We start from the raw sequence: 27,607 nt of genomic DNA on the forward strand, positions 1-27,607 counted from the left end.
TTGTTACCCCGAATTACAACATGTAATTATAAACCGTCAAATTTCCGTTCTGTAAAACCAATTATAACTATTTTTATTTTTTTAAAGCAACGAAATTAAAATTTGACAATAACAGTCAGAGAATCGTCTTAAATTGTTTTTTAAAACTTCGTTTATAAAAATATTATAGGTTAAAATAATTTAAAAAGTAGTAGTAAATAGCCAAAAAGTTTCATTATTAATTACATTTTAATCGAATTAAACAGTAATATTTTTATAGAGGATTTACATTTGACATTGTTATTAGTTATTGTTTTTACTTCTCAAATTATTTTCTCATTACAGCCACATCTTAATTTAAAAGTTCAATTGGAAACCTGTAAGACCTTATTTCAACGAGTTTATTTTATTAAAATGTGAACGCTTTCAATTGAGAACAATCCTCCTGATTTGCCAGAGCTTTACTGTAAAATAATATGCACTATTGTTGGTTTTAATTACTGTCCTTAACTCGAAAAACAGAATGCTAAGACATTCTAAGATAAGCTTTAATGCATAAAAGATTTAAATTCAATAATGTAACAGGAAATTAATATTTAAAATTGTAGATAATGTTTTCTACTTCAAGCTAGGCCTTTTTCCTAGTGTCCCTACTCACTTTCGCTATAACTCCTACTTCTCCTATGTTTCTTTTTTTAGCAGTATATCTTCCCACATTTTTTACACATAGTCTAACGATTTTAATTTTTTTTTCTTGAATAATTGAAAAATATTTCCATTAATTTTTGAACATCTTACTAGAATAGAAGAGAAAAGTGTTCATTATTATTACATTCCAAAAGATCTTTAAAAAAAAAGTTAAATGCTAAGTGCACAACAACATAACACACTTATAGCATGGACTGTAGCCCGTTTGCTGAGTTGCCTTAATATCTAATAAATTTTCTTATGTTACCAATTTAATGATTTAATTTAGTAGTATATTTACATATAACATTATTGAAAACATTGAATTAAACCTTCAACAAGGTATACCAAACAAATACTGACAATAATGGTCATAATAAATTTCAACTGGGGCGTCGGTGGCAGCATCGGTTTAGGCGTTGACACGGTGCTTATCACTGTAAGGTAAAGGTCCCGGGTTCGAATCCAGCGGCTCTCCATTCGAACCCGACTCCACTTATAAACGGGCTTTTTTCAAAAACACCGGCACCCTGAAAGTTGAAAAAAAATCTCAACTGATATTATAACACAGCATCTAATTTCGTGCTTTAACAATTTTGCAATCTGGTATTGAAACATTATTTGCATGTCATTTCTATGAACATAAATTTAAGTTTTTAACCGGAATATTAAATAACAATTTTAGTAATAATTTTAATTTAAGACACTTTCTAATTAAAACCTGTTGGCTGATCGTTTCCTTAGGTTTATTTCTCTGATAAAAGTCATGCCATTTCTCTTTTATCCATTATCGAAGTCATGGTTCCACACAATACTAACTTTTGAGATTTGAATTATTTTCAGTTGTATGTTTTTGTATGTGTAATTAATATCCTTATAAACTAACCGTTCAGACGGTATAAATATGTACATTTGATTTTAAAAAGTGTTTCCCTTTTACTATCTAAAACAGTAACATATATTGTGTAATTTAATGATTACATGCTCTACTTATGTATGGTTTGAAGAGCATTGATTGATGACTTGAAACCTGAAAAGGAAATTCCTGAAGGATCGGCGAGGGTGGTTTGTAATTTAGAAAACTTGTCAAAATCGTTCGCTCCAGCTGAAAGAATGTAATTCAAGAAGCGTCACCATTATTGCAGAGGATTTCGAAGCGGGTACAATTAAATTTAAATTCGACCAAGTGTATGAGAAAAGCAATAAAATATCAGTTTAGACGGGGGTGGGATGGGGGGCGCATGCGTTGCTTCTCATAGTGGGGGTGTATCTCCACAGCATCCAGGAGTAGGAGAGAAGTCTCGAGAGTAACTCTTGTCTCCCGTTCCCTTCGGCACTGTTTGCTTGTCTGTGTTGAGGTGCGTGTCTGTGGTTGTGCGGTTCGTGAAAGGCCCCGGCCTCCAGAGCGTCATCTAGTCCAACGACGGCTTATAATTAGGTAAGTGGTTCGTTCTCGTTTCGCGTCGGAGAGGCCCACCCTCGGCCCGAAGGCGTCAATGCAGCGCCGTCCACGCACAGACGGCCGTCCATGTGCCTGACAACAAGTTACCAGATGGTGACCCGTGCCACGATCTCACGTCGATCTCTACTATTTGCCGTTTTAAGGGAGTTTCCACACGGTTACAGGGAAACCTGACGGGAAGGATCTCAGAGAGGCTCTCCCTGGAACGGGAGATCCCATTCTCCGCTCCTTCCTTCACCCCTCACACACTCCACTCGGCATATATTATTCATTTGGATTACCTTTGCGGTTTTCATCTAATGTATAAATTAAAGAAACCCACTTTCTTTCTTTCTTCGTTGGAATTTCAATTTCACCAAGGCCTGTATTAAAGTATACTTTCATCCATACCTAAATAACGACTGGATTGCTTTGCTTTGTATTACACCATCGAACTAATGAATTTTAAGTAATCGTACCAAAACCCTTACAATTAACAAAAAGCATCTACAACCAATGTATTATTAAGAATTGTAATTTCAACAATGCTTCTAAAATTATTTACAATTCTAAAACTAACACGTACCTTTTTATTTTATGAATTAATATTTTATTTTTTACATTGATTTTCACATCTAAAAATTACTTACAATAGTATAAAAACGGTAAGAACCAAACAATTAAATTGATAAACGGAAGGGGAGAACTCGCCAGTAGTGAGCCGCCTAAGAGGATTTTTTTTTAAATTATTCATTGAACCATTAATTTCTTTATTAACTTTTTGAACAAAACAAAAAATCAAGTTGTAGCAGAAATCTATTGATAAAAACTACCTTAGAATTATATTTAATGTAAAATAAAAAAGAAATAACATTAACATCTTTAACATCAAATAAATTTCAACCTATTTTTGTTTTTCTGAAGAGCGTATTTCAATGTCAATTATTTTCCAGTATTTCAGATATTTATTTATAAGTATTTTCAGTTATGTAAGTGGATAGGTTTAGTTATAACCAACGATCAGTAAAATAATTATGTCCTTTTAATTTTGTTGGCTGCTATAAATAAAAACATGTTGGCATGTAAAGGCAAAACCTATAACACCAGATGTCCTGTAAATTGTACACTATACAAAAATTACGGTAAAGAAATATTAAATTAAAAAATTAACATCTAATCTTTTGAGAATTTTTATTTTATCTCTTTCAGATGTTTAAACCAAAACAAAAACAATTTTTGTTTTACTTTATTTTTTTATTTTTATGTAATGTACGTTTTTTGAAGTATCATTGAAAATGTCATAAAGCAGGTTAGATTTACTGGCGTTTAAGATCCAACACATATACCTTCCCATTTGGATTTTATTATTTATTGAACAGAGTTCTATTTTAAAAGTTCTATTTTTTATTTATCTTTCACATAAAAACAGTCATACATGTGAATTAGAAGCAAAAATGTTTAATGAATCTTTTTAATTATTCATTCCACGGTTACATTCCATATTATTTGAGAAATACTTACCATTTAATTTTCTAATTTTTTTTAATATTGTTCGGGATTGCATTACTGTGTTACGTATGAATCATTGAAAGCTGTTAAAGTTAGGGAAAAAATTGTCAAAATTTTTAAACATAAAAGTTAACTAATTTCCTTTTTCAATTTTTCAAAACATGGTGCTGACCCAAATAACAAATTAGACTAGACTTGTTCCTTTCTTTTAAAAACCTGTTTTTGATTATTTTTATCCTAATGAACCCAATTTGAATATATATTTTTTTTATTATGGTGGAAACCAGTAACTGGAGGAGTTCCCCTGAGGACTGTAGCTTTATACAGCTCCCTGGCTCCATTTTTGGGAGCTCGCAACACGTGTGTGAACTGAGTCCCCGGTGTGCCAGTGTAGTTCCATCGAAGTAACTCATTTTCGAAACGGGGTCGGGATCAAATTCATGGCCGCAGAGCCCCATCCCGCCCCGGTCCTTCCATTGATGAGTACCGTGACAATTTCCATCGTGGCCACCGGCCCCCTTCGATGACAGAAAGTCCGGAGGTGACGGTGGGAATCGAACCCACGACGCGGGATCTACTAGCAGGGAATCTGACGCCTTAACCATTCGGCTACCGGTGTCCGTAATCTTAATAAACGCTTGACATTTGTTAAAATTTATTGTAAAAAAAAATAGATTCGTTCAACAAATAATTAGTCAATATAAATAAACGTTTAACGTGTTTTAAGATTATCTATATCTTTTGTTTGTAATTTAATTAAGATCTTTTCAATTTATTTGCACAATAAATACGAAATTTACCAAAATAAAATTCCTTCAATCACATAAGTTGAAATTACTTCAAGTGGTTAATATGCGACTACTGTTTTAAATTAAATATTTAAAGTATATCAATGTATAGGTTAATGTAGCAAAAACGTAGTTATTATTAGATTAAACTGTAATTTCAAAATGACTTTATATTGACTTTATCACATAGAATAATAATTGACGTAAGGCTGTAATAAGATTAAACCAAAGCAACGAGCAATATGCAAAATAAATATACATTAAATCAAAGCTGTAGACTTAGTCTTCCTTTTCCCTCCTAAAATGCCAATAGGTCGTCGGAAATGAAAAACGCCATTTATGAATATTTGGCGCGATTCAATTGAAAAGAGAATATAAATAGTATGATAAAAGGGAGCGAAGTGCCGTTTCTTTTTGAATGAAGTGGCCGAACGAAAGAGTATGAAAATGTGACTTGTGCACGGCCGAGGGGAGGGCGCGCAAGTTCCCCCTGGCCGTCTCTCAGGGGCATTGGCCCCGAATCTCTTCCTCGGCATCGTCCAACACTTTCCACCTAAACATCTTATCATATTTACAGCTAAAAGGATAGTTTGAGAATTTTTTATTTTGATATTTTTGAATTTTCTCATTATTTTGTTTATTTCGTCAATACTCACCAACTGACTCCTCAATTTCAATAGGTTCGACGTTATATTTATGGATGAATTGTTAAACACGATCATTTTATAAACAAAACAGGCATTGATTCGGTTTTAAAAACACCATCCAAGTTTTTCGGGTCTTTCAGATTCAAAATCAAATGATAAAAGATTATTGTTTACATAATAATTATTAAGTTTATATTGGAATTACAGAAAATTATATTTTCATGAACGGTTACGTTCGTATATATTCTTGTCATTCAATCCCAAAAAATCTGATGTTTCTTTTATTATCGTTAAATTTGATTGATAACGCATGACACTAAAACATTAATTAGAATATGAAAATATAATAAATATATAAAAAACTATGTATGCACGTATTATACATACTGAAATTAACATTTTTTCATCACGAATCATTGATTGATCAAAGGGGTTTGTTTACAGCGTAATGGTAATTAAATGATCAAAAGAATACCATTCATTGAAAGAACATACAATTGTATAAAAAGTTGTTTTTCATGTCACTGTATAATACTACTTTGCAGAGAAAAATAAGTGAACGAAATAAATTGTGTCACAGTTGTAATGGAACTTAACTGACTGTTGTAAAAATATTCTATTGTAATATATTGTATCTTATAAGAATTTTTTAACGTACGTGTTCGAATTAATTTATTTTAAATTTCACGTGTCTTGTGTGTACTAATGTGAGGGCGCCGCTGATGCTAAACCCGCAATGATAATAAGTCGTGCGGAATGGTCGTTCCACTTTTTTGTGTATTGCTATTTTATCAGCAATTCCCAAACAGACGGGATAAATTATTTTTTATCTAAGAATATGTATTTTTCGTTAATAATTATATAAACACTCTCTAAATTATATAAACATATATAAAATTTGGAGACGACAATACTCATGCCGTTCTTGACGTTTGGGAGGTATTGCCGTTAATATAATTCTACCACTTTTCCCTTCAACATAACTTTCTTCCAAAATAATAATTAATAATTATGTGTGGTGATTAGTGACCGTTAATCGATAATAATTCAGAAATCGTGAGATGCGGTCTGGTGTGATGTAGGTTTCAGAAAAACATTTTCTTTATCGTGCCAACGTTTCGATCTTTATTGAGATCATCTTCAGGGCCTGGGATTTACAAACATTGTTTACATTTAACAAATACATTTAGGATGTGAAAAAGTGAATTTATACAATGCAAAATAAATTTTTTCATTCAATCATAATAATTAATAATTAGAACAATATTAGGATATTCACATTTTTTTAGTTTATACTGTGCTAAATTGTATTTAGTTTTGATTTAAAATTTTAATTCATGAACTGTAATAGCACGAACTGCGAATTATGTATTATATCATTATCTAAAAAAATAAAGAATTGGAAAACACTCTGTCAAGAAATAAGTATTTTAACTATTGGCTAAGTAACTATTGTTGGATATTGTCGATAATCGATACAAAAAAATTGAGTGTTCACAGCGCACATAAGTTTTCTAAATCAAGCAAGTTCTCGGGAATTTAATGTAAAAAGTTACTGAGTTTGTTTTAAAACTCCTGAGAAAATTTTTTCCCCGAGAGTACATAAAGCCCGACATTCAGCCACTCTCTTCGTTGGCGTTATATTATTTCTTTTAAACATTTCGACCCTTTTTTCACAGCTTACAAAACAGTCCAAAATCAATTTACAAAAGATATTTATTTAAAAAGTAAAAACTAAGAAAACTTGTTTAACAGTAAATCGCTTCCTGTCACTTTACTGACAAATGAGAAGGAAATCTGGGGCATTCAGCTAAAAGTGAAAACCCTTTCGTAAGTCCACTCAATGGAAGAAGAAATGTACAAATTCTGTACCCCTACTGTTGTTATATGATACAAATTCATACAACTTCAACATATCGAAGAAAATATAACAGTGATATGATGTTGCATTTGATATTTTAAAAAAGTTATTCTAGTTCAAAAGATAAAATAACCTTAATAAACAAAAACATTAATAATAATGAACTTTCATAAATATTTTAAAATAATTTTACTTTTATTATTAGCTTATTTAGTAAAATTTATGAATAAATAATCAAACAAATTAAACAATTTAACATGTCAAATAAACAGGTAACATTAACAATTATTTTGGTGCATATCTATTTTTTTTTACTGGGGCTTCCGACATCTAGGTCATTTCAGTCCCCAACTAAGTTTATATTCTATTTACCCTATCAAACACTACATTCATACCAATAAATACATTCATACACATAAATATATCCATACAGTATGCTCATTCCGTTTGGTCGGTGGAGTACTTGATATCCCTCCACCGACCTATACTCAAACTAATCTAGATTGGGTGGGTCGATGGAGTACTTTTATAAATATTCCGCCATCGACCCCGAACACACAGTAATATGCTCTCAACGTTCGAGGGGCGATAATGACGTTATATTTCACCCATACCTCTCGCCATTCACGCTAAAGAATACATGCACTCAGACAAACATATAGACACCCAACACATAAGACATATTATATACAATACAAAACCCCAATTTCCCCTAGAAAGCGGAACAGGGGACCCAGAAACCCGCTGCAGCGCTCGAGTACCATTTTCAGATTGGATGGCATGCCTACACGCTCTGTAGGAAGCCAAGGAATGACATGTTTCCAGTATGTGGGACACATCGAGCCACCTTTCTCTGCATAAGGGGCACCTGCGCGGGCTTTGGCCCAAGAGCAGGTGCCCGTGTGTCAACCGCGCAAGGCCTATTCTTAATCGCGTAAGGACGATTCCTTGTTTCCGACTCAAGTTCTCGGGGGCCATCTTACGAATCGTGCTCTTGAGTCCAAAAGCCTCTCGGAAGACCCGGCCCACTGACGCTGCCAACTTTTTTTTTTTATCATGTTCTTTACTGCTAGCTTGGCGTTAGTGCATATCTATTAAGTCGCCAAATGGTTTTATTGAGAGCATAGAGATTCTTTGTGTTTCTGTAAGCAAATGCATTATGATATTATTATTTATTGCATTTAAGTATGTTAATTAATTTGTTAAAATAGAAAGTAAGGCTATTATAAGCTTATAATCAAGCTACTCATTTATTTGTAATATTAGTTATATCTAATGCAAAATGTTACGTTAGACGATACATAATTTATAATTTTTTCTTTCTTTGAGTCATTAAATATATATTACTTGACATTTTATAATATTTATTCATGTATTTTATGAATATCAACTCTAGAAATAATTTTTTTTAAAATTCTAAACAGAAAACTCGCAAGGATTCAGAAATGCGTTAAATAAGTATGTGTTTATTTTCGTTCATTAAACCCTCAAACTCAGAATAATAATTTTTTTGTTTAGATGTTGAATAGCAAGCGGTCTTTTCGTTGTAAAAATAAGTCTTAAACAGACATAAACTTTTAAATAAACTATTTTATTTAATCGTTTTTTATGATATATTTTATTTTAATTAAAAAATTAATATTAACAACATCTTAAAAAATTTACACCCAATTTTAATATATAGAGTTATTTACGATTAATAATCCAAACTGCATTAACTTTTGGCATTATTACGGTTTTCTGGCTAAACCACAAACAACAGTTTCACATAAGAAATAAATATTTATGATAGGACTTTTTATTCCTTCGTATTCAATGGTTTAAGAGTAATAAGTTTAATTTTCAAGTGTTTATTCCATACGTACATCAAGCCTAATATGATTTGAGTACTTTACCAATTCAGATAGATATACGGTAACAATTGGAAGCGAGCAGATTATATCTGTTTAATCAATAATGCGATTCCAGTGCTTTCTAGTTGAAAAGGTCTGTCAGTTGATTGCTGACAACAACCGTTATAACTAATTGAATTATTAGTGCTAGCCGAATGGGAAATAATAGATAAAAGTTGTAATATACATGTAATCATAGCCAAATCCAGCGGACAGACTAAACCATGGGCATCCCATTGCCAAAGAATCATCACGGTGATTCCCTTTATGCCGTGCACAAGATCTGTAAAGCACATATTGAGAATGCGAAGTATTAGCAACATAACGAATAAGGTGTGGCCTACTAACAGATTTTAAACAAAAAAGTCTAAGGCACAGTAGTGGTTATAATGTGAAATTGATACGATACCTGAAACAGATAAACGTATGTGGTCGCAAATGCCGTTTCATACGTAGGTTGAAATAATATCCTTAATTTGAGTAAATGTATTTAATATCAAGAACGTGATGAAATTTCGAGCACCCACAGACCTACTGAACCTATTGAATTAGGTTAACTTAATAGTGAATTCATGATTTTTACTGTGTATGAATGTATTTATTACGTATCGTTATCTACATTATCTATCTTCCATACACCTTTCCTTTCTACAAACAATTAATCCGAAAAGATTGTGTTATTATACAATTTAATCAATTTAAATTTCAGAGATATTTTTACGTGGAATGAAAGCAGGAAAATATCAACAATAACAGAATATTTTTAATTAATGAAATGTATAAATAACTTTATGTTAGATGATTTTAATTAAAACACGCAACCGTAAAATAAAATAAAATTTGTATTATCCCAAACTTGGTAAACATGTTCATTGCTGCATGGGGTATTATTTTTTTTTATTGCATTGAAATTTAGATATTTTATTCAGAAATCGTGAGATGCAGTCCGGTGTTTGATTGAATATGTAAAATATATTTTTTGCATTGTATAAATTCACTTTTTCCACATCTTACATATATTTGTTAAATTTAAACAATGTTTGTAAATCCCAGGCCCTGAAGATGATTTCAATAAAGATCGAAACGTTGGCACGATAAAGAAAATGTTTTTCTGAAGCCTACATCACACCAAACCGCATTTCACGATTTCTAAATAATCATCGACTAACGGTCAATAATCACCACAAATTTTGATATTTTCTTGAATTTAGTATTTTTTTAAACAAAAAAAATATACAATTAGATGTTTAAGTTAACGTAAAAGCAAATAATTTCTTTTCGGTGAAAATAGCATCGTTGTCAAAAGTTCCAATTTTTTATGAGCTTTCTGCTTTTTGGTTATTCCATTGCTTTTGAAAAAAAAATAGTTGGAAACAGTTATATCTTATATTGTATGCTTTAACTTCATGCTTCTTGTCAGATAAATGCAATTCGATTTCTTTAACTTAAACTCAAGCGTTTATATCTAAATTTTTCCCCTCCCGGTGGAGCCAATTGGAAGTACAATGAACATAGCAGCATCTCTGAAATTATAATTCACCGGAAATTTTTTGTTCTGACTTTTTTAACGAAAACTTGAACGAACTGAAAAACTTGAAACTGAAACTGACCTTCATTGCTTTCAACGTGTTTGCTAGCTAGCATAGTTATAATTATGAAATAAATTGATTCGTGAATAAACATTTCCTTGAAAGTTTATCCGTCCGAAACTTACAAATCCGGCATTATTTTCTGTACGATATTTTTCTATGAATATTCATTGTTTATAAGCTAAACAAATTAACTCGATCATCTATTAACTAAACACTAATTTTTGAATTCACATTAACTATGCGCGTCAAGCGTAATACTATTGACAAAGTTGATGTGTGTTTTCCACAATCGTGATTTCGCTATAATATTGATTGTTAGATTTTCTGTGTTCAAGTCTTTGCTTAAAATAGAAAAATAAACTTTTATGTTTGTAAAAAATCGTGATAAAATTTATTTTATTTATTCTTATAATAATTATTAATACAATACTAATTAGATAAAATATTTATTTTAATTGATTCATCTCTAGCAGACTGAAATATTTTTTGTTCAAAATTATATTATTACTTTGAAAAACAGATTGTTATTTTTTTACAGTAAAAATGTGAAATACATTGGGTTATTTCAATTAGAATTTGAAAAAAATCATTAATTTCTTTGTAATGTGGTCTTGGCAGAAAAACTGCCGAGTCGTTAGAGATTCTTGATGAAATGGAAGGTCCTCCATGCGGTTAATGGAAGGTATTAGAGTATTTTAGATTACACTGACAATGTTATCCGAGGGATTAAAACTCTCCTCTCTGGCTAAGTAATTCTTAAGTTCTAAGTACCAGCACGCTTTTAAGAACTTTCCCGTAAACATTAAAACCGTTAGCAATAAGTCTTTTCGTATATTATAAAAAGCCTTATGAACGGCATTATTGTATTTTTATGTACAACCGAATATTATTTCGAAAACATATTATCTGGAAATTAGATAATGATGTGAAACAATGATTTCAGCTATGTAAAAACACTATTTATTTGACCTAAAATTCTACCAATTTTATAAATTTTAAAAGTAGCTTAATTAATTTTCCTTATGATAATTTTGCACAATAAACAATGTTATGAATAATATGAATAAAACAGATAAAATTTAATCTATCTCTCTTCTTTCTCTCTCTCCCCCTCTCTCTCACTCTCTCTCTCTCTCTCTCTCTCTCTCTCTCTCTCTCTCTCTCTCTCTCTCTGTCACACACACACACACACACACACACACACAATTTCTTACCACATTCTTACATAACATTATACAATTTTTGCAGATTAATATCAAAATTTCACAAATATCAACATGTTAACTGGAATTGATATTTCCACATTTTGCTTGCAGTGTACCTCATGGTCCCGCGCCTCTCATTTTTCATCATCGCCTCTCATTCAAAATCTGGAAATAATAACATGGGTGAAATTGTAACGTTGATTAGTTTTATTATGCAGAACCATTAAAATTTTTTGGGCTAAAATGGAAGGAAACAGGCTATTCGTTTCGAAAATAAAATGAAACTCTGCTAATTAGAAAGCAGAAATAAACTCAAATTAGCTTCGTAATTGAAACAGTTAAAAAGAAATTGTATTTGTTTGCAAACGAAGTATTTTATAGAGTTCAATAATTTCTGCGAAGCACTAAACCTTCGTTGTAGTTGGCGAAATTGTAAAATTTTTGAATTAATTCCTATTGACACGAATTTAATGTGACTGAAAAATAAAATAAATTCTAAACCAGTAATAAGTTTCAATGGAACATATTTAATTTAAAGTTAAATCCGTTTCGGAGTCTACAAGGGGATCTGTAAAAGCAAAATATTCCTCAATCCTTGCTGATTCTCTCAGGTCAGCTTGTTGTAACTTCTGACCGTCCCAGTACTTTCAGTCTATACTCCTTGTAAGCAAGATACGCTCCTGTTAAGATGAAAATAAACATGATGGATTTTTAACCGGATTTAATGAAGGTATCATTTTTGTTTTAGTCCTTATTGCTCTTTCCTCTATTAAGGTAAACTCGTTACATACTTTTTTACCATTTATATTTATGAGTTTTCATGTTCGTATATTTTTTACATTTCGTCCTGTAACACCATTTCGGCGTCGGTTCTTCTTTATTCCATGTGAGTTCAGTCACGTAACAGGATCGCCAATCGCAGTCTTTGTACGCTTTTCTGGGCCATTTGAATTCGCTTCCAAGTTTCCTGACAGTTTGCTTCATACAATCTGTTTATAGAAAACATCCTCGTGTTTTTATATCGCAATTTCTGTTTGGTTGAATAGGACGAACTTTTGTGTTCGAGATAGCGAAACGAGAGCAGTTTTTGTTTACGAAACGAAAGCGCCACATACTTTTCCGACCGTACTTAATCCCACTTTCGTATCTTTATCTTTATTTCCCTAAAACCTCCCAAAAACTCTTATCGTTCGGAAGAATTATGACGATGTAGTTTTAAAGAAGATCTTCTTTTGATAGGAAGACAATGTTTACTTGCGATGTCAAATTAGTAGAATACAGAAATAATATTTTAACTAACAATTTACCGGAAAAATAGTTAAAAAAAGAAACTTTTTTGAGCACATAATATGCAAAATATAGAATAAAAACCCAACCAAAACCGAGAGATAGATAGATGGATAGGTAGATAGATAGGTAGAGATATATAGAGATAGAGAGAGAGAGAGAGAGAGAGAGAGAGAGAGAGAGAGTGAGAAAGAGAGTAGAAACGCATGCGTTTGACGAAGACAGCTCAGTGATGTGCTATAACTAACACAGGACCAGCCTTATGTGCTCGCAAAATCTTATTTTTTTAAACTATTTGTCCGGTTAATTGTTGGTTAAAATATTACTTCTGTATTCTACTAAATTGACGTCGAAAGTGAACATTGTCTTCCTATCAGTATTGGGCCAGCCTCGGCCACCATCACACTCGACCAAATCCTACCACCGCCTCACCACCGCACTCTGCCACACATCCAACTCACCAACTCACTCCAACACCCCCACACAACGCTAACCACAACCTCTTCCACCAATCACAGCCATTTCTTGCACCACACCCCGTCTCAACCACTTTCCTCCACGCACAACCTCCGTAACAACTACCACCTCCTTCACCTCTCCATGTAAAAAAAATAAATACAAATTAAGTTATTTAAAACATATATGAAAATTTTAAAAAATAATTTAAAAATATATAAATGGATTGTAAGGTTAGTAATGTGGAGCTTTGATGATTTGTTTGAGGTCTTTCGACTGGAGTAATTGGATGAGTTATAAGTAAAATAGCTTGGCAAATCCCCACAGTTTCTCTCCGTATGTACAAAATAGTCACAATAAAGACTTGTATAAGGTTAGCTTAGTTTTGATAGTCACGACAGATAAGTTGAAGTCTTCGATGTTGTCCAAGTATTCTGTTGAAATGTTGTCTCTTAAGAATTGTGGGGATTACACGTATATCAAGTGTCATTTTATGTATTTAACTTAAATGGAAGTCAGCATCTCTTTTTTGTTGATGAATTGAGAGGAAGACGGTGTTTTTTTTGTGTGAATGTGATTCAGCCTGGTCCTCCACTTTTTAACCCAGTCTTTGAAAAGCTCAAGCAACGGATTCTTGGATGCTGAACGTATCTTGGATAGGATTCGAGTATTCCTTAATTTAATAGTAGTTTTGTCTTTTTTTGGTGTTAAATTTTCCCTTATAAACTTAGCATCATGAGGTTGTGCGGTTTAAATTTTCATCCATTTTCGAGAAGTAGCGTGGGTAGGACATTATGCAAAGCGGGCAGATATCTGCTTTGGAGATAAGTTCGAAGTCGGATCTGGAGCATGGGGTAAAAATAAATATTCCCAGGGTTGAAATTTGAATTTCAGACGAGGACGTAAATTTTTCCAGTAATAAACGAATGCACAACCGGGAGAGAATAAAAAATTTCCACTGACAAAAAAATGTTCCTTTTTAATCATCCATCACGGAAAATTGTCGATGGGCTTGACATTTAAAATAACAATCGTGAACTTCTTATGTTCGTGCTGTTTAGTCGGACGATCGGTCTGCACTTGTCAGTACTTTAAACTTTATTGCGCCTGTTCACGCTGTTCGATCATGGCCGGTGAGTTTTGGGTCGTGAATTGAAATTATAAATGAACAAGTTGGACGATTTTAAGTGACAATTGGCCCGTTTAAAATAGCTGAAATGTTAAAACTAATAGACGAGAGTTATAATAGCGCTTATTTATATTAAAACCGAGTTCTTGTAATTGTCATTGGTCAAGCAGAGCATTTCTAAATTAAACATTTTTTTTCTGTTTAGTAACTTTAGATGTAAAATTGTCCATGGTTTATTTGAAAGAAACCAAAGAGAAATTGTTCTTGAGTAAACTCTGAGAAAAGTTGGCAGGCTAGAACTCCACGTCGCAATTCCTCTTAATTTGTCAATTTTTAAATCTCGTGGAGTCGGTTTTGAGCCCATCAATCAGCCGGTTCCGTTCCTTTCGTGGGAAAAGCCGTGTCAATCGATAAGTCGGGAACGGGCTGTGGAAAGAGCCTTGCTGAAAAATCCCGTAGGCCCCAACGCTGGAGAGGGATAGGCAGCCCTTGTGAGATGTGGCAATTTACTCTAGACCCCTTCATTCATGTCAACACTTCTTTCTAGCATAATTTGAAAGAAATTTAGTTTAATTTAAAATTTAGTTAAAAAACCAGCAATTAATTGAAATATTAAACACTTCTCTTATATGTAATTTGTTTCAGCTCTTAATCTAATATCATCTCATTTAAGCAAATATTTAAATTCTTTGTCTTGATCTTCAAGGCTACAATTTTAAGTATAGCGTCAAAAAATAATTTTCACAAATATACACTGTAACAAGTAATTTCGATTTGTATTCATAGGATTTTTGGACTTGAGTTCTGTTTGATCCCAGTTGCCACTGTCTTGTGGCCTGGTAATCTCCGAGATTCAACGGTGATAGCTTTGATCTCGTGGAGTAACAGCATTGTGCACTGACCAATAAGTTTTATCCATCACGACCTTTGTCCGTTCAGGTTAAATCGTCCCCGCCTCTTTTAGCCATAACGAGGTCCATTTTCGTCCCTGTGTGCAATCACTCCTCCCTTTGTTGGAAAATGTCTCGTGACACATTGGCCCGGCCCTGATTTTTTCCTCTCTTCGGAACTGCCTGAACACCGTTCAAATATAAACATACTTGCAAATTTCATCTAAAGAAATCTACAGAATGTTTCATTTAAAAAAAAAATTAATTTACTAAAATAACCTGTACCAGTGATGATTTAAACATTGTGTAAAAGGTTTGGGATCGAGCATATATATTTACGCAAAAAAGATTAGAATTAAATTATTTTTATCGTATTGGGGCAAATGTGTATTTAAGTTTGAAATGTTAAGGTTAATCCCTTCAAATATATTTTGTAGTGTTATTTTTAACACTATTGCTTTTTCCAAACTTGAACAGGTTAACTTGGTTGGTTAAAGTATAAAGCATGAATTTTAATGGACAATAAAAGCAAAAATTACAAATTTGTTATCCTACATAACTACAATTATTCACATTCCAGACACACAGACTGGTAATTCATTTAATACGGTCCAGTGTGTTGAAAAATCATTTTGTAATCTAGAACTGAAACGTACCTTTTATAAATTAAAAAAAAATAGTAAAAGGATTGACTGCTAAAATTGAAATTAATTTGCTTGGGAGAGAAAATAATAAATAAATTATTTTGTTTAACCTGATGTCAATACGTGCTTGACAGCAGAGGTTGTTCAAAACCACAAAAAATAAATTATACAAAATCTTTTAACAAAAAATAAAGATAAAATCTTCTAACACAATATGATAAAAAATAAAATAAAAATTAATGTACATTTCTAAATGTAATTCTAAAATTATAAATTACAAACCAGGGACAATTTTTTTTTAAATTAAGTAAAACTTAAGTTTCTAATCTTCAGAAAATTAGCACCTTATAATTAACTCTTGTTTTATAATTATACAAAAATCCAAGGGTTATCCTTTAACAAAAAATTACAATAAATCGAGGTAAATATTAACCCTAGGTAAAGAAACATTCAAAATAAGATTTCTCCGAGTAACAGGTATTCATGATGATTTCATGGGTGTATTGTGTGACCATAATTGGATAACAGTTCGTCGGTCCACACCAGGCGATAATTTCATAAATCAAAATAGATTGGTAAATAGGCGCAAGTACAAACTAAACTGATTTCAATTGATGTAAAAATATAAATTTTTCTAACACTAAATAGAGATAGATGTAATACAAAAGTTCTAAATATTTTAATGTAAAAATTGTCAATAATGTATGATTTTTAATGACCAATGTACATATTTTAATACAGTTTATTAGAAATAAGTACTCCGACATGGTATAATTCTAATTATAATTATTCAGAAATCGTGAGATGCGGTCTGGTGTGATGTAGGTTTCAGAAAAACATTTTCTTTACCGTGCCAACGTTTCGATTTTTAATGAGATCATCTTCAGGGCCTGGGTTTTACAAACATTGTTTAAATTTAAAAAATACATGTAGGATGTGGGAAAAAGTGAATTTATACAATGCAAAACATATATTTTTTATATTCAATCAAAGTATACGCAGAAAACAAACACTTTGAGTGAGTAGAAATACTTTGATTGAATATAAAAAAATATTTTTTTGCATTGTATAAATTCACTTTTTTCCACATGCTACATGTATTTGTTAAATGCAAACAATGTTTGTAAATCCCAGGCCCTGAAGATGATCTCAATAAAGATCGAAACGTTGGCACGATAAAGAAAATATTTTTCTGAAATCTACATCACTCCAGACCGCATCTCACGATTTCTTAGTTATCATCGGTTAACGGTCACTAATCACCACACATTCCAATTATAGATAAATTCAGAATCGGATTGAGGAAACCGACAAGAAACTTCGGTTTGCTCACACAATTCGTTATTACAGGTGAAAATTTTGCAGAATTATGAATGCGATGTCAAGCAAAGCCCATTTTTAGATTAAAAAGGAATAAGATAATAAAATAATTGTTTGTTTTCTAATAACACGGATGAGGAAGTAATATGATTTTCTCTTTTTTTTCCCCTTTAGGTAATGAAAAATTATCAACACTTCATATTTTATGTAAATAAATAATAACCAGTTTAAATTTAAAGGGTCTAACAACAGAGTATATTTTTAATATGTATTTAATGTATGCGATGTACAATTCCTATCTGTTCTCGTTAAAGCTACTGAAATTGTTTTTTTAGAAGTAAAAATTAATTTAAAATATTTAGACATTATATTACGCAACTTTGGATCATAAGAGATTTTTTATTTTTTCTCCTCAAAAATATAGAAAAGGTATTCTTTCCCAAAAGTGCAATGACCACCATGACTAACCCAAGCTGATCTAAGTATAATGTTACGTTGTTTGTTCAGAGTTATGGATTGGTATAAATTAGACCGCCTCACATCGAGTTATACGAAGCACAAGGGTTGCAGTAGATTCATTTATTACATGACTATTACACACTTGCACAAAATTAGCTACGAAAATATGATTTTCGACAGCTTTGTATTAATTTAAAAGTGATTTTTACTATTTTTCATTATATATCTTATTCTATTTGATTAATTTGAGTTCACAGTTCACTAAGCCACCATTGTAGGACCAATTTCAGCACACGTTGAAATTAATCTCACGTCCAAGTAGATGTTAGCTGTTGATTGCTTCCAATTCTGATTGATTTCTAACCCACTTAGTTAAATTAACTCGGCAATCTGTGTTGGGAGCATAGATTATTTAAGGCCTATTTCTCCCTTGCAATTAAACAACACTCTTATTATCTTATAATAATAATTAACTCTGTTTGAAATTGTTTAACGAGGATATTTATATTCCTGAAATTATTATAATGTGATTTGCTATTTATTGCTATTTACGGTTATTGTTGCAGAATCTCCTCATTTTACAATATGTTTTGATTATTTGATTAACACAATTTATAAGTTTAATTTATCTTGTCTTCAAAACCAATCGAATTTGAAACTCACACGCCAAAAAGTGTGACATCTACAAACCAGTTAACAAAACCCGTTGAAATTACACATTAAAAAAAAGTACAGCCTTAATTAATAAACAAGCAGTTATTTCATTAGTTGGATCAGATTTTCTACCCACAACCTTTTTATCCGGCATGTTTGCTCTCATTGTATTCGTTTTCTATACCTTTGTGGCCACTGGATTGAACTATTTTTCAGCTGCTCTGACGGAAAATGATAAATCTACATTTATCACAAATTCACTATTTTTCGTGGCCCGCTTGACCAATTAATATCATTCATTTTTAGATGAGATAAAAAAAGCCAGTGTGTCACGAGCGGGATTCGAACCCACGACCTTCGGCTTGATACGCCGCTACTCTACCACTTGAGCTATCGTGACTCCGATCCACTCGGACACTATCTGCCCATCTGAACCTCACCTTTTTGAATTTTCCCTCCTTTTTGCCTTTTTTAATGAATTAAAATGAAGTATACTTCACTAAAGCTCTCCGTGGCCATTTCATTGGTCGCCAAGAAACAAATACAACAATTGAAAAATGACAAAAAGGAGGGAAAATTCACGATAGCTCAAGTGGTAGAGTAGCGGCGTATCAAGCAGAAGGTCGGGGGTTCGAATCCCGCTCGTGACACTGACTTTTTTACCTCAACTAAAAACCTTGCTTAATTGAATTTATCACTAAATAGATGAAGTAGGATTCTAAAAATGAGAAAACTTCATTATCAACTGCCGTCATTTCTTAACGAGTGGAAAAAGCAAATACTTGTATAGGCAAATGCTAATCTTTTAGGTGAGATAAATAAAAAACTATCTAAATAGCTTAAATAAAGAAGCTTACGAACATCCTTTTATCACTTCTGGTCGTATGGATTTGAAAAGTTTCTCACGATTTAGTAATTTTTACCGAATACTGTTAAAAATCGTCTGATTAATACTCATTTTGCATTGACCTATACAATTCAAGCCTACACAATGCTTTCTTGAAAATTCTACCACTTCAACATCCGGTCAACGCACACAACGTACACAAACAAACTAGTCTGGTGTTATGCAAATTCGAGTCACTTTATTCTGTACGGTTCTACGCCAAACAGCAGGAATTCGAGAGAAAATGAACACATGACAAATATTGTTGAATTTTTAATACAAATTAAACAGTCCTACGTAAGAATGAAATTGCGTAGGCCCTGACAATTTAACGTGTGCACAAGAGCACATGTATCACACAGTATATTCTCTTTTTAACGCATAATGAATTATGTCTGTACTTTTCTTTGTCTTCTTCTATTCATAATCTCCGTTTTTAATGTTCCGTACAATTTACAAAACAATGAAAAGCACAAATAAATATAATGAATAGTTAAACTGATGTTTGAATAGTAGAATCTTACACCTAACAATGTAGCAGTTACTTAAGTTATAAACGATATGAATTCCTAGGTTTCTATTGAAAAAACGTATAGAATGTTTTATTTATAATTATTAAACATTATTAATCATAAATCAAACATTATTAATCAGTATATGCAGAGTTATAATTTAGTACTCCGGCTATTTTTATATCTCCGGTTGAAGGAGATTTAAGAACTTGATTAAAATTATAACCACGGATCGTTGAAGGCATTTGACGCTTTTTATCTTCGTTGTAAACATTTGTGTGCTGATTAGTGACCTTCAGTCGATAATTATTCAGAAATCGTGAGATGCGGCCTGGTGTGATGGAGGTTTCAGAAAAACATTTTCTTTATCGGCCAACGTTTCGATCTTTATTGAGATCATCTTCAGGGCCTGGGATTTACAAACATTGTTTAAATTTAACAAATACATGTAGGATGTGGAAAAAAGTGAATTTATACAATGCAAAACATATATTTTTTTATATTCGATCAAAGTGTTTCTACTCATTCAAAGTGTTTGTTTTCTGCGTAAGTGTGCCATTCTTGCGTGTCGTGTTGAGAGTGCCAGTGAGATATTGTTGTTTTATGTTTATATTCACGTTTTCTGAACAATTATCGACTAACGGTCACTAATCACCATACGTTTTATTTATAGCATGAATATGGTGTACAATATGAAACAATATAATTTTTTCCATCTTTGACCACACAAACATATTATTATTTATTTGTACACAAAACAATAATGCTGTCATGGCTGATTTAAATAATAATGATTTTATTCCTCTTCTCACTAGTTTTCTCAATAGAAAATACATTCCGAAGTCCGAAAGAACAAAAACTTAAATTATAAAAAAATATATATATATATTTCATGTTTTTATTAAAAAGCATAAAATAGGTAAATAGTAGGTTTGTAAATGTTATTAAAAAATTATCTTTTGAAGTAGTCGATAATGTGGAATGTAATCAAATAGTTCTTTTGTGTTTTCTTCAAATGTCTCCACTATTTGCTATATTATTATTGTGGGTAAACAAAAAACTAGCATTTAAACTTTTTTTAAATATGAACGTTTAAGAGTATGCAAGTTCTTCATCTTAAAATAAATAAACTTGAGGTCTCTGGATGTTTTACCAGTGCAATATTTTGATTTCATTAGTTTCATTTTTGCATTTCTAGACATCGTAAAAAAATCATTGGTACAAACCAGCAGACCAATCTCGTTGGTCTAACAGGATGAATTAAAAATGCGTTATTGTATGAACAATTTGAACAAATTATTTCGAAATGATAAATGTTCATGCCACATTTCACTTTTACAATTTCAATAGCTAGATCGGACTGGCAAATTTAATTTTATTACGGAAAATACTGGTTGAGAAACTTTTACAGAAGCTTTTGAGAGTAAATGCCGGTATTGATTATAGACTTACCATCAAGGCTGTTTCTCTTGCTGTATCTTTTACCACAAATGGCTACGTATTATTGTTAATGATTCAATTTATATCAGATAATAAAACCATGACATTGAATGTGAATTTGTTAATGAATCAAAAGATTTTTTGTAGTAAACCACATTTAATATGTATTACGGAAACCTTAAAACTTTTTACATCATAAAATATACTTAAATAATATTTTTAAATATATAATTAACTTTATACGTTTTATAAATTTTCATTATTTAATAAAAATCATTCGATTTTTATTAAACGATGTTTTAATCATTCTTTCTAGTGAGTATGAGTATCGACAAGTAAACTGCCTTTACCGTTGTCGCAATCATGAAAATTGCACCAGGCTTACCAATCCCGTAGGACCCCGTTTTCCTGCTTTCTGCTTTAAGATTGCCAACTTCCTAATTTAACGCCGAACATTCCGTTTTCCAGGAAACCTCTGCAGAAGTGCCGGAGTTTATCGCGTAACTTACGTATATTAATATTTTAAAGGACAATTTAACTTATGAAGTTCTACACAATTTGAACTATTATTGTTAGCTTTCTTTATAACAGCTTTGATGTAACTTTCTATGTAATCAGTTAAAGTGAGAAAAGTATTTGTGCCTATTGAAACTTATAAAGATAAAACCACATAAAAATCGACAATTGTTGCATTACAAGTATTATCTGAAAGGAATTTGTTGAATATTTCCTGACTTCAGAGGTTGTTGAAGTTTTTTGAGTAAGAATTAAAAATTTTAATGTGGCCTGTAACTAAGTCGGGCAGGCGGGAGGATTGGAAAACGAATAAAAGTAAACATTTGCTTAACGGGTCCGTGGTTATCAGCGTGTTCGTTTTAACTTTTCCGGCCCACTTAACGCCATACCACGCCCATGACGCTTTCCTAGCTGGAAAATCTTTTAAGGCGTTCTACTCGGTCACGCACATACTCCGATGCTCCTTGGACCGTCAGGCCAATAATGCTTTTCACTTTACAACTAATTGCTTGGCTCGCTAAATGTAAGAACGGCCATTTGACGTAAACACCACAATCAAAAAATCATCAGTTGAGGGGGAGTTTATTTTTAATTTCACCAACGGTTTTTTGCGATATTATCACAAAAATATATCTCAAATAAAACTTGAATTTATTCAATTAATTAAGGTTTTTAAATTGAGATAAAAAGTCAGTGTCACGAGTGGATTCGAACCCACGACCTTCGGGTTGATACGCCGCTACTCTAGCTATCGTGACTTCGATCCCCTCGGACACTAACTTCCCATCTGTACCCCACCTTTTTGAATCCCCCCCCCCCCGAGATGGGAAGTTAGTGCCCGAGGGGATCGAAGTCACAATAGCTCAATTGGTAGAGTAGAGGCGTATCAAGCCGAAAGTCGTGGGTTCGAATCCCGCTCGTGACACTGACTTTTTTATCTCAACTTAAAAACCTTAATTAATTGAATGTTATTAATTGGTCAAGTGGACCACGAAAAGTAGTGAATTTACTTGAATTTATTGTTACGACTATACTTTAGAGAATTAATTAAGGTTTTTAGTTGAGATAGAAAAGTCAGTGTCACTAGCGGGATTCGAACCCACGACCCGCGGCTAGATTCGCCGCTACTCTACCACTTGAGCTTTTTTCATTTGTCACCAAGAATCAAATAGATTACATGACATTTGAAAATGGCAAAAAGGAGGGAAAATTCAAAAGGTGGGGTTGAGATGGGAAGTTAGTGCCCGAGTGGATCGAAGTCACAATAGCTCAAGTGGTTTTCCCTCCTTTTTGCTATTTTTCAAATGTCGTGTAATCTATTTGATTCTCGGCGACAAATGAAAAAAGCTCAAGTGGTAGAGTAGCCGCGCATGTAGCCAAAGGTCGTGGGTTCGAATCCTGCTCGTTACACTTACTTTTTTTATCTCAACTAAACACCTTAATTAATTGAAAGATATTAATTGGTCAAGCGGACCACGAAAACAAGTGAATATACTTGAGAGTTGTATACTAGTGCTTAACTGACTTATGTGGTTCACTTTCCTTAGGAAATTAAAATTAACATAACCTTGATCTGGTTGATGTGATTCAGTGACTATTTTCATTTAAAAGGTGTAGATATGTGTTTTAAAAAATTTAAATCTATCACAGTCAATGTTTCTTACATTATTATTTTTATTGATAACTACGTACATTGCCCTGAGGAAGGTCAAATATTGGCAATTACGTTCATGACCCAAACAAATATTTCTTGGGATATGTATAATACAGCGTAATAATTGAAGGACCATATACTGAATAAATTCTCAAATCCAGAGTGTATCAATGTTGGTCGATAACAAAATAACATCGTAAAACAATATTAAGACCTTAATTTCCAAGGAAGGGAAAGTGTAGGCATGGCTTTGGCAATAGGGTTAGGATGGATTGAAAGCTTGATGTGGAACTTTTAAAAGTTGATCAGATTATTTTGTTGAGAAACAAACGCTGAGGTTGTAGTGTATAGTGAGGTTAGTGATGTAAGTAGCTTTGGCATGTTGTCTGAGGACTTTTGATTGTCACAGTGGAACCTCACAGTTCTTGACCGTATGTCGAAAATGGTTGCAGTGACGTATGGAGTTAGTTGAATTGTGACGGTCAAAATGAAGATTTCGTTCTTAAAAGACTTTGTAATTGTCTAAGTCTTCTATTAAGTTGTCATCACTTATGTTTTGTGCTGGGATTTCACGTCAGTCTGTTGTCTAGGTGTAGTCCTAATGAGGGCATAACAAGCTTCCTCGACCTGGGGGGGGGGGTGTAGAAAGTGTGAATGGATAGGCTCGAGTTTGAGTCTGTGAAAGAGGATCATATTTGTCGGAGTAAGGGGGAGAAACTTTTTTGGGTCTTTTTTTCTGGACAACTTTACAATTAAGGAACTCAGGTCTTCTAGGAGGGCTTTGAAGGGACTTCTTCGCTTGGTCGGTCGTTTTTATTTCTGCGATTTCTTCTCTTCTTAGTTCTTCTCAGTTTTAATTCATAATTTTTTGGGCAAAATTTTGACCTTTTTGATATTATTGCTTTACCTGATGGTAGTATTTTATTTTGTTATTTCTTTTTCTTTAATTTACACCCGAGGGGTATATACATAATTTTAGTAAATAGGTTCTAACTTTAAAAATTCACAATTAAGGAACTTTAATTTATTCCTTTGATATTATTTATATATTTTTACCATTTGTCTTTGTTGTTATAAATTACAGTATTTCAAATTATGTTTAGGAAGATGAATATTTTTTATTTTAACTTTCCTAAGTTTTTACTATTGGGTTGTCCGGAAAATAATGCAGGATTTTAAGTTTTCATTAAAAAAAATCTATATAAAATATTCTGTTTACGTTTACAGGATTACTCATTTGTATGAATGTCAACACTTATTAATCCTCTTCCAAATGATATTGTTTGTTTACCTCTGTAGCATTCCGCTACTTGGAAATAATTCAGTCATCCTTATAATGTCAAAGCGAGAATTTCGTACGATTTTCTTTTACGAGTTTAAACTCGGCCGAAGCGGAGCCCAAACGGCTAGAAACATTAACCAAGTCTGGGGCGAGGGTTGTGTTAATGAGTGCACTGTGCAAAGGTGGTTTAAAAAATTTCGGGAGGGAGATTTCAGCCTTGAAGATGAAGAAGGTCGTGGAAGGCCTTCCTCTCTTAATGATGATGTTCTGCGATCAGTGGTGGGTGCAGAGCAACTCAAAGTCAGTAAAACGACCGTCGCTGACCACCTCAAGGCGATTGGAAAAGTGAAAAAACTCGAAAATTGGGTTCCACACTCATTAAACGATCGCCAAAAAAATCAGCGCTTTGATGTTTGTGCATCACTTCTTTGTCGAAACAAAAATGACCCATTTCTGGCCAGAATTGTTACATGTGACGAAAAGTGGATTCTCTACGATAACACTAGACGTTCTGGACAGTGGCTCGACAAAGGAGAAGCTCCAATACATTTTCCAAAGCCCCCAACTCATCAAAAAAAGGTAATGGTTACGGTATGGTGGGCTTCATTTGGTTTAATACACTACAGCTTCTTAAATCCTGGCGAAACCATCAATGCTGAATCATACTGTAACCAAATTAATACCATGCATCAGAAATTGGCAGTAATGAAGCCCTCTTTGGTCAATCGGAAAGGGCCCATTTTGTTGCATGACAACGCTCGACCACATGTGTCACGTGTAACGTCACAAAAATTATTGGAGCTTGGCTATGAAACTTTGCCTCACCCACCCTACTCTCCGGACCTCTCGCCTACTGACTACCATTTTTTTAGACACCTGGACCACTACTTACAACACATAATATTCAAAAATCAAACGGAACTGGAAAATGCATTTATTGACTTTATCAATTCTAAAAATTCTGAATTCTACTCAGACGGAATTAATAAGTTACCAACACGTTGGGAGAAATGTATTGAGAGTATGGGAAATTATTTTGATTAAAGAACATTGCTTTAAAGTAACTAGTTTCTTTTTTTTTGTTTAATACCAAAATCCTGCATTATTTTCCGGACAACCCAATACAAAGCATTAACCTAATTGGAAAATTCAAGTGTGGGACAGGGCAAAATCCATTCAGTCGTAAAAACCAAATACTTTTAAATAATCTAGCACAAGTAGGTCCTTGTAGTTGGTGTACAGTAGAGGGCATATTTTGTATCACTGTTAAGGATTTGGGTTACAAGATTAGCGTTGTCATTCGCAAAAGTGGCAATGATGATGTTGGGATGTGTAGCAAAGTCAGTAGAATAAACGGTACACAGGATGCAAACTTGTGTGAGGACGGTTTGCATTGGTCTGAGTTCCTCACTTTATAGCAGCAGTCAGTTACATTGGATTTCAGGATAAATAAGGGAAGCGTTTAAATTTATGCTGTGCCTTGGCTATCAAAAGCCTGGCTACATCTAGGAAAGCACCCTTGCAAGATAAGAGTTAGATTTTTAAGATTTTTTCTTATAGTGGTAGTAAAACAGAAAGAAATCCAAAAAAAGGATTAGTGGAGCATATAATGAAATATAACGTTACAATGCAAAATTAATTTCTTAAATTGATCTCATTTTAATTCGTCCCAATACAATTTAAAAAACCACACGTTATTTTTGACCAACATCATCAGTTTATAAATACATCTTTTCCTTTCATACAATGTTCCAGAATTAAGCAAGAGGCTTTCATCTTGCCAATCTCATCTTGCAGAGCGTTTTGATAAGAGGTCTCATTCCCATCGGGACGGACCTTAACTTCACGGCTATAATGTAAATTTTCCGCCTCCGTTGTCTTAATCAATGTTCAAGATTATGACAAAAAAATTTAAAAATGTATTCTTTACATATTGTAATGTTGTTTTTAGAAACATGTACAAAATATGTTGTATTATTTCTCAATTGTTTTAAATCTTGGCTTATCTACTGAGAATTCACATTCTGGTCAATGTTGTGTACTTGCTTGGAAATTTATGACGCTTGGAAAGGTTTTGTCCGTGTGAAAAGTGTGAGAATGACCATTACTATCAACACTTCGTTAATACTATAACGTCTTAATTGTTACAATAAAATCCATTATATTTCGTGGTCCGATTGATTGACCAAATAACTTCTTTCAATTAATTAATCGTTATGTAAAGTATTGGTTGAAATGAAAAAGTTAGTGTCACGAGCAGGATGACACTGGTGGCACTAACTTTTTCATTTCAACTAATACCTTACATAAATGTGTGGTGTTTAGTTTAATTTATGATTATTTGGAAATCGTGAAATGCGCTCTCAACGCGACACGCAAAAATGGCACAATTACACAGAAGACAAACACTTTGAGCCTTGAAGATGATCTCAATAAAGATCAAAACGTTGGCACGATAAAGAAAATGTTTTTTCTAAAACCTACGTCACACCAGACCGCATTTCACGATTTCCAAACAATCACCTTACATAAAGATTAATCAATTGAAAGAAGTTATAATAAAAGTTCATTTTTTCATTTTAGCTTGTAGTTCATACTTGTGATTCACTATTTAATCTTAAAGCACTTCGTACAAAGTATCTTTCAGATTTTTTTACAACTACATACAAAATGCAACAAGAAAAAATCATGGAATACATGGATATACATGTACAAATCCACATACACAATATTTTATGTACATTTACATGCCTGGTGTGATTAATTTGAAGCACCACCATCTAGAGAAAGTCAACAGCAGACACTAGAGTTGCTGAAGTGGATAGTATCATTATTCAAATAGAATGGAACTTATGTGAAGGATTTAGGATTGTAGAG

At 32.7% G+C, this 27,607-nt stretch overlaps 1 protein-coding gene across 4 annotated transcripts in view; it reads left to right on the forward strand.

The window, feature by feature from the left end:
- Window positions 1-1,949: 1,949 nt before the first annotated feature.
- LOC106664675 (cyclic nucleotide-gated cation channel alpha-3) overlaps window positions 1,950-27,607 on the forward strand; it is a 177,540-nt gene continuing 151,882 nt past the window's right edge. For all 4 annotated transcript variants that reach the window (XM_024228652.1, XM_024228655.1, XM_024228653.1 and 1 more), the window contains exon 1: window positions 1,950-2,104. The gene's annotated coding sequence lies outside the window, so the exon portion shown is untranslated. The remainder of the gene's footprint in view (window positions 2,105-27,607) is intronic.

This window comes from Cimex lectularius, unplaced genomic scaffold (genome assembly GCF_000648675.2).
Source record: "Cimex lectularius strain Harlan isolate CLEC.00 unplaced genomic scaffold, Clec_2.1 scaffold301, whole genome shotgun sequence".
NCBI lineage: Eukaryota > Metazoa > Arthropoda > Insecta > Hemiptera > Cimicidae > Cimex > Cimex lectularius.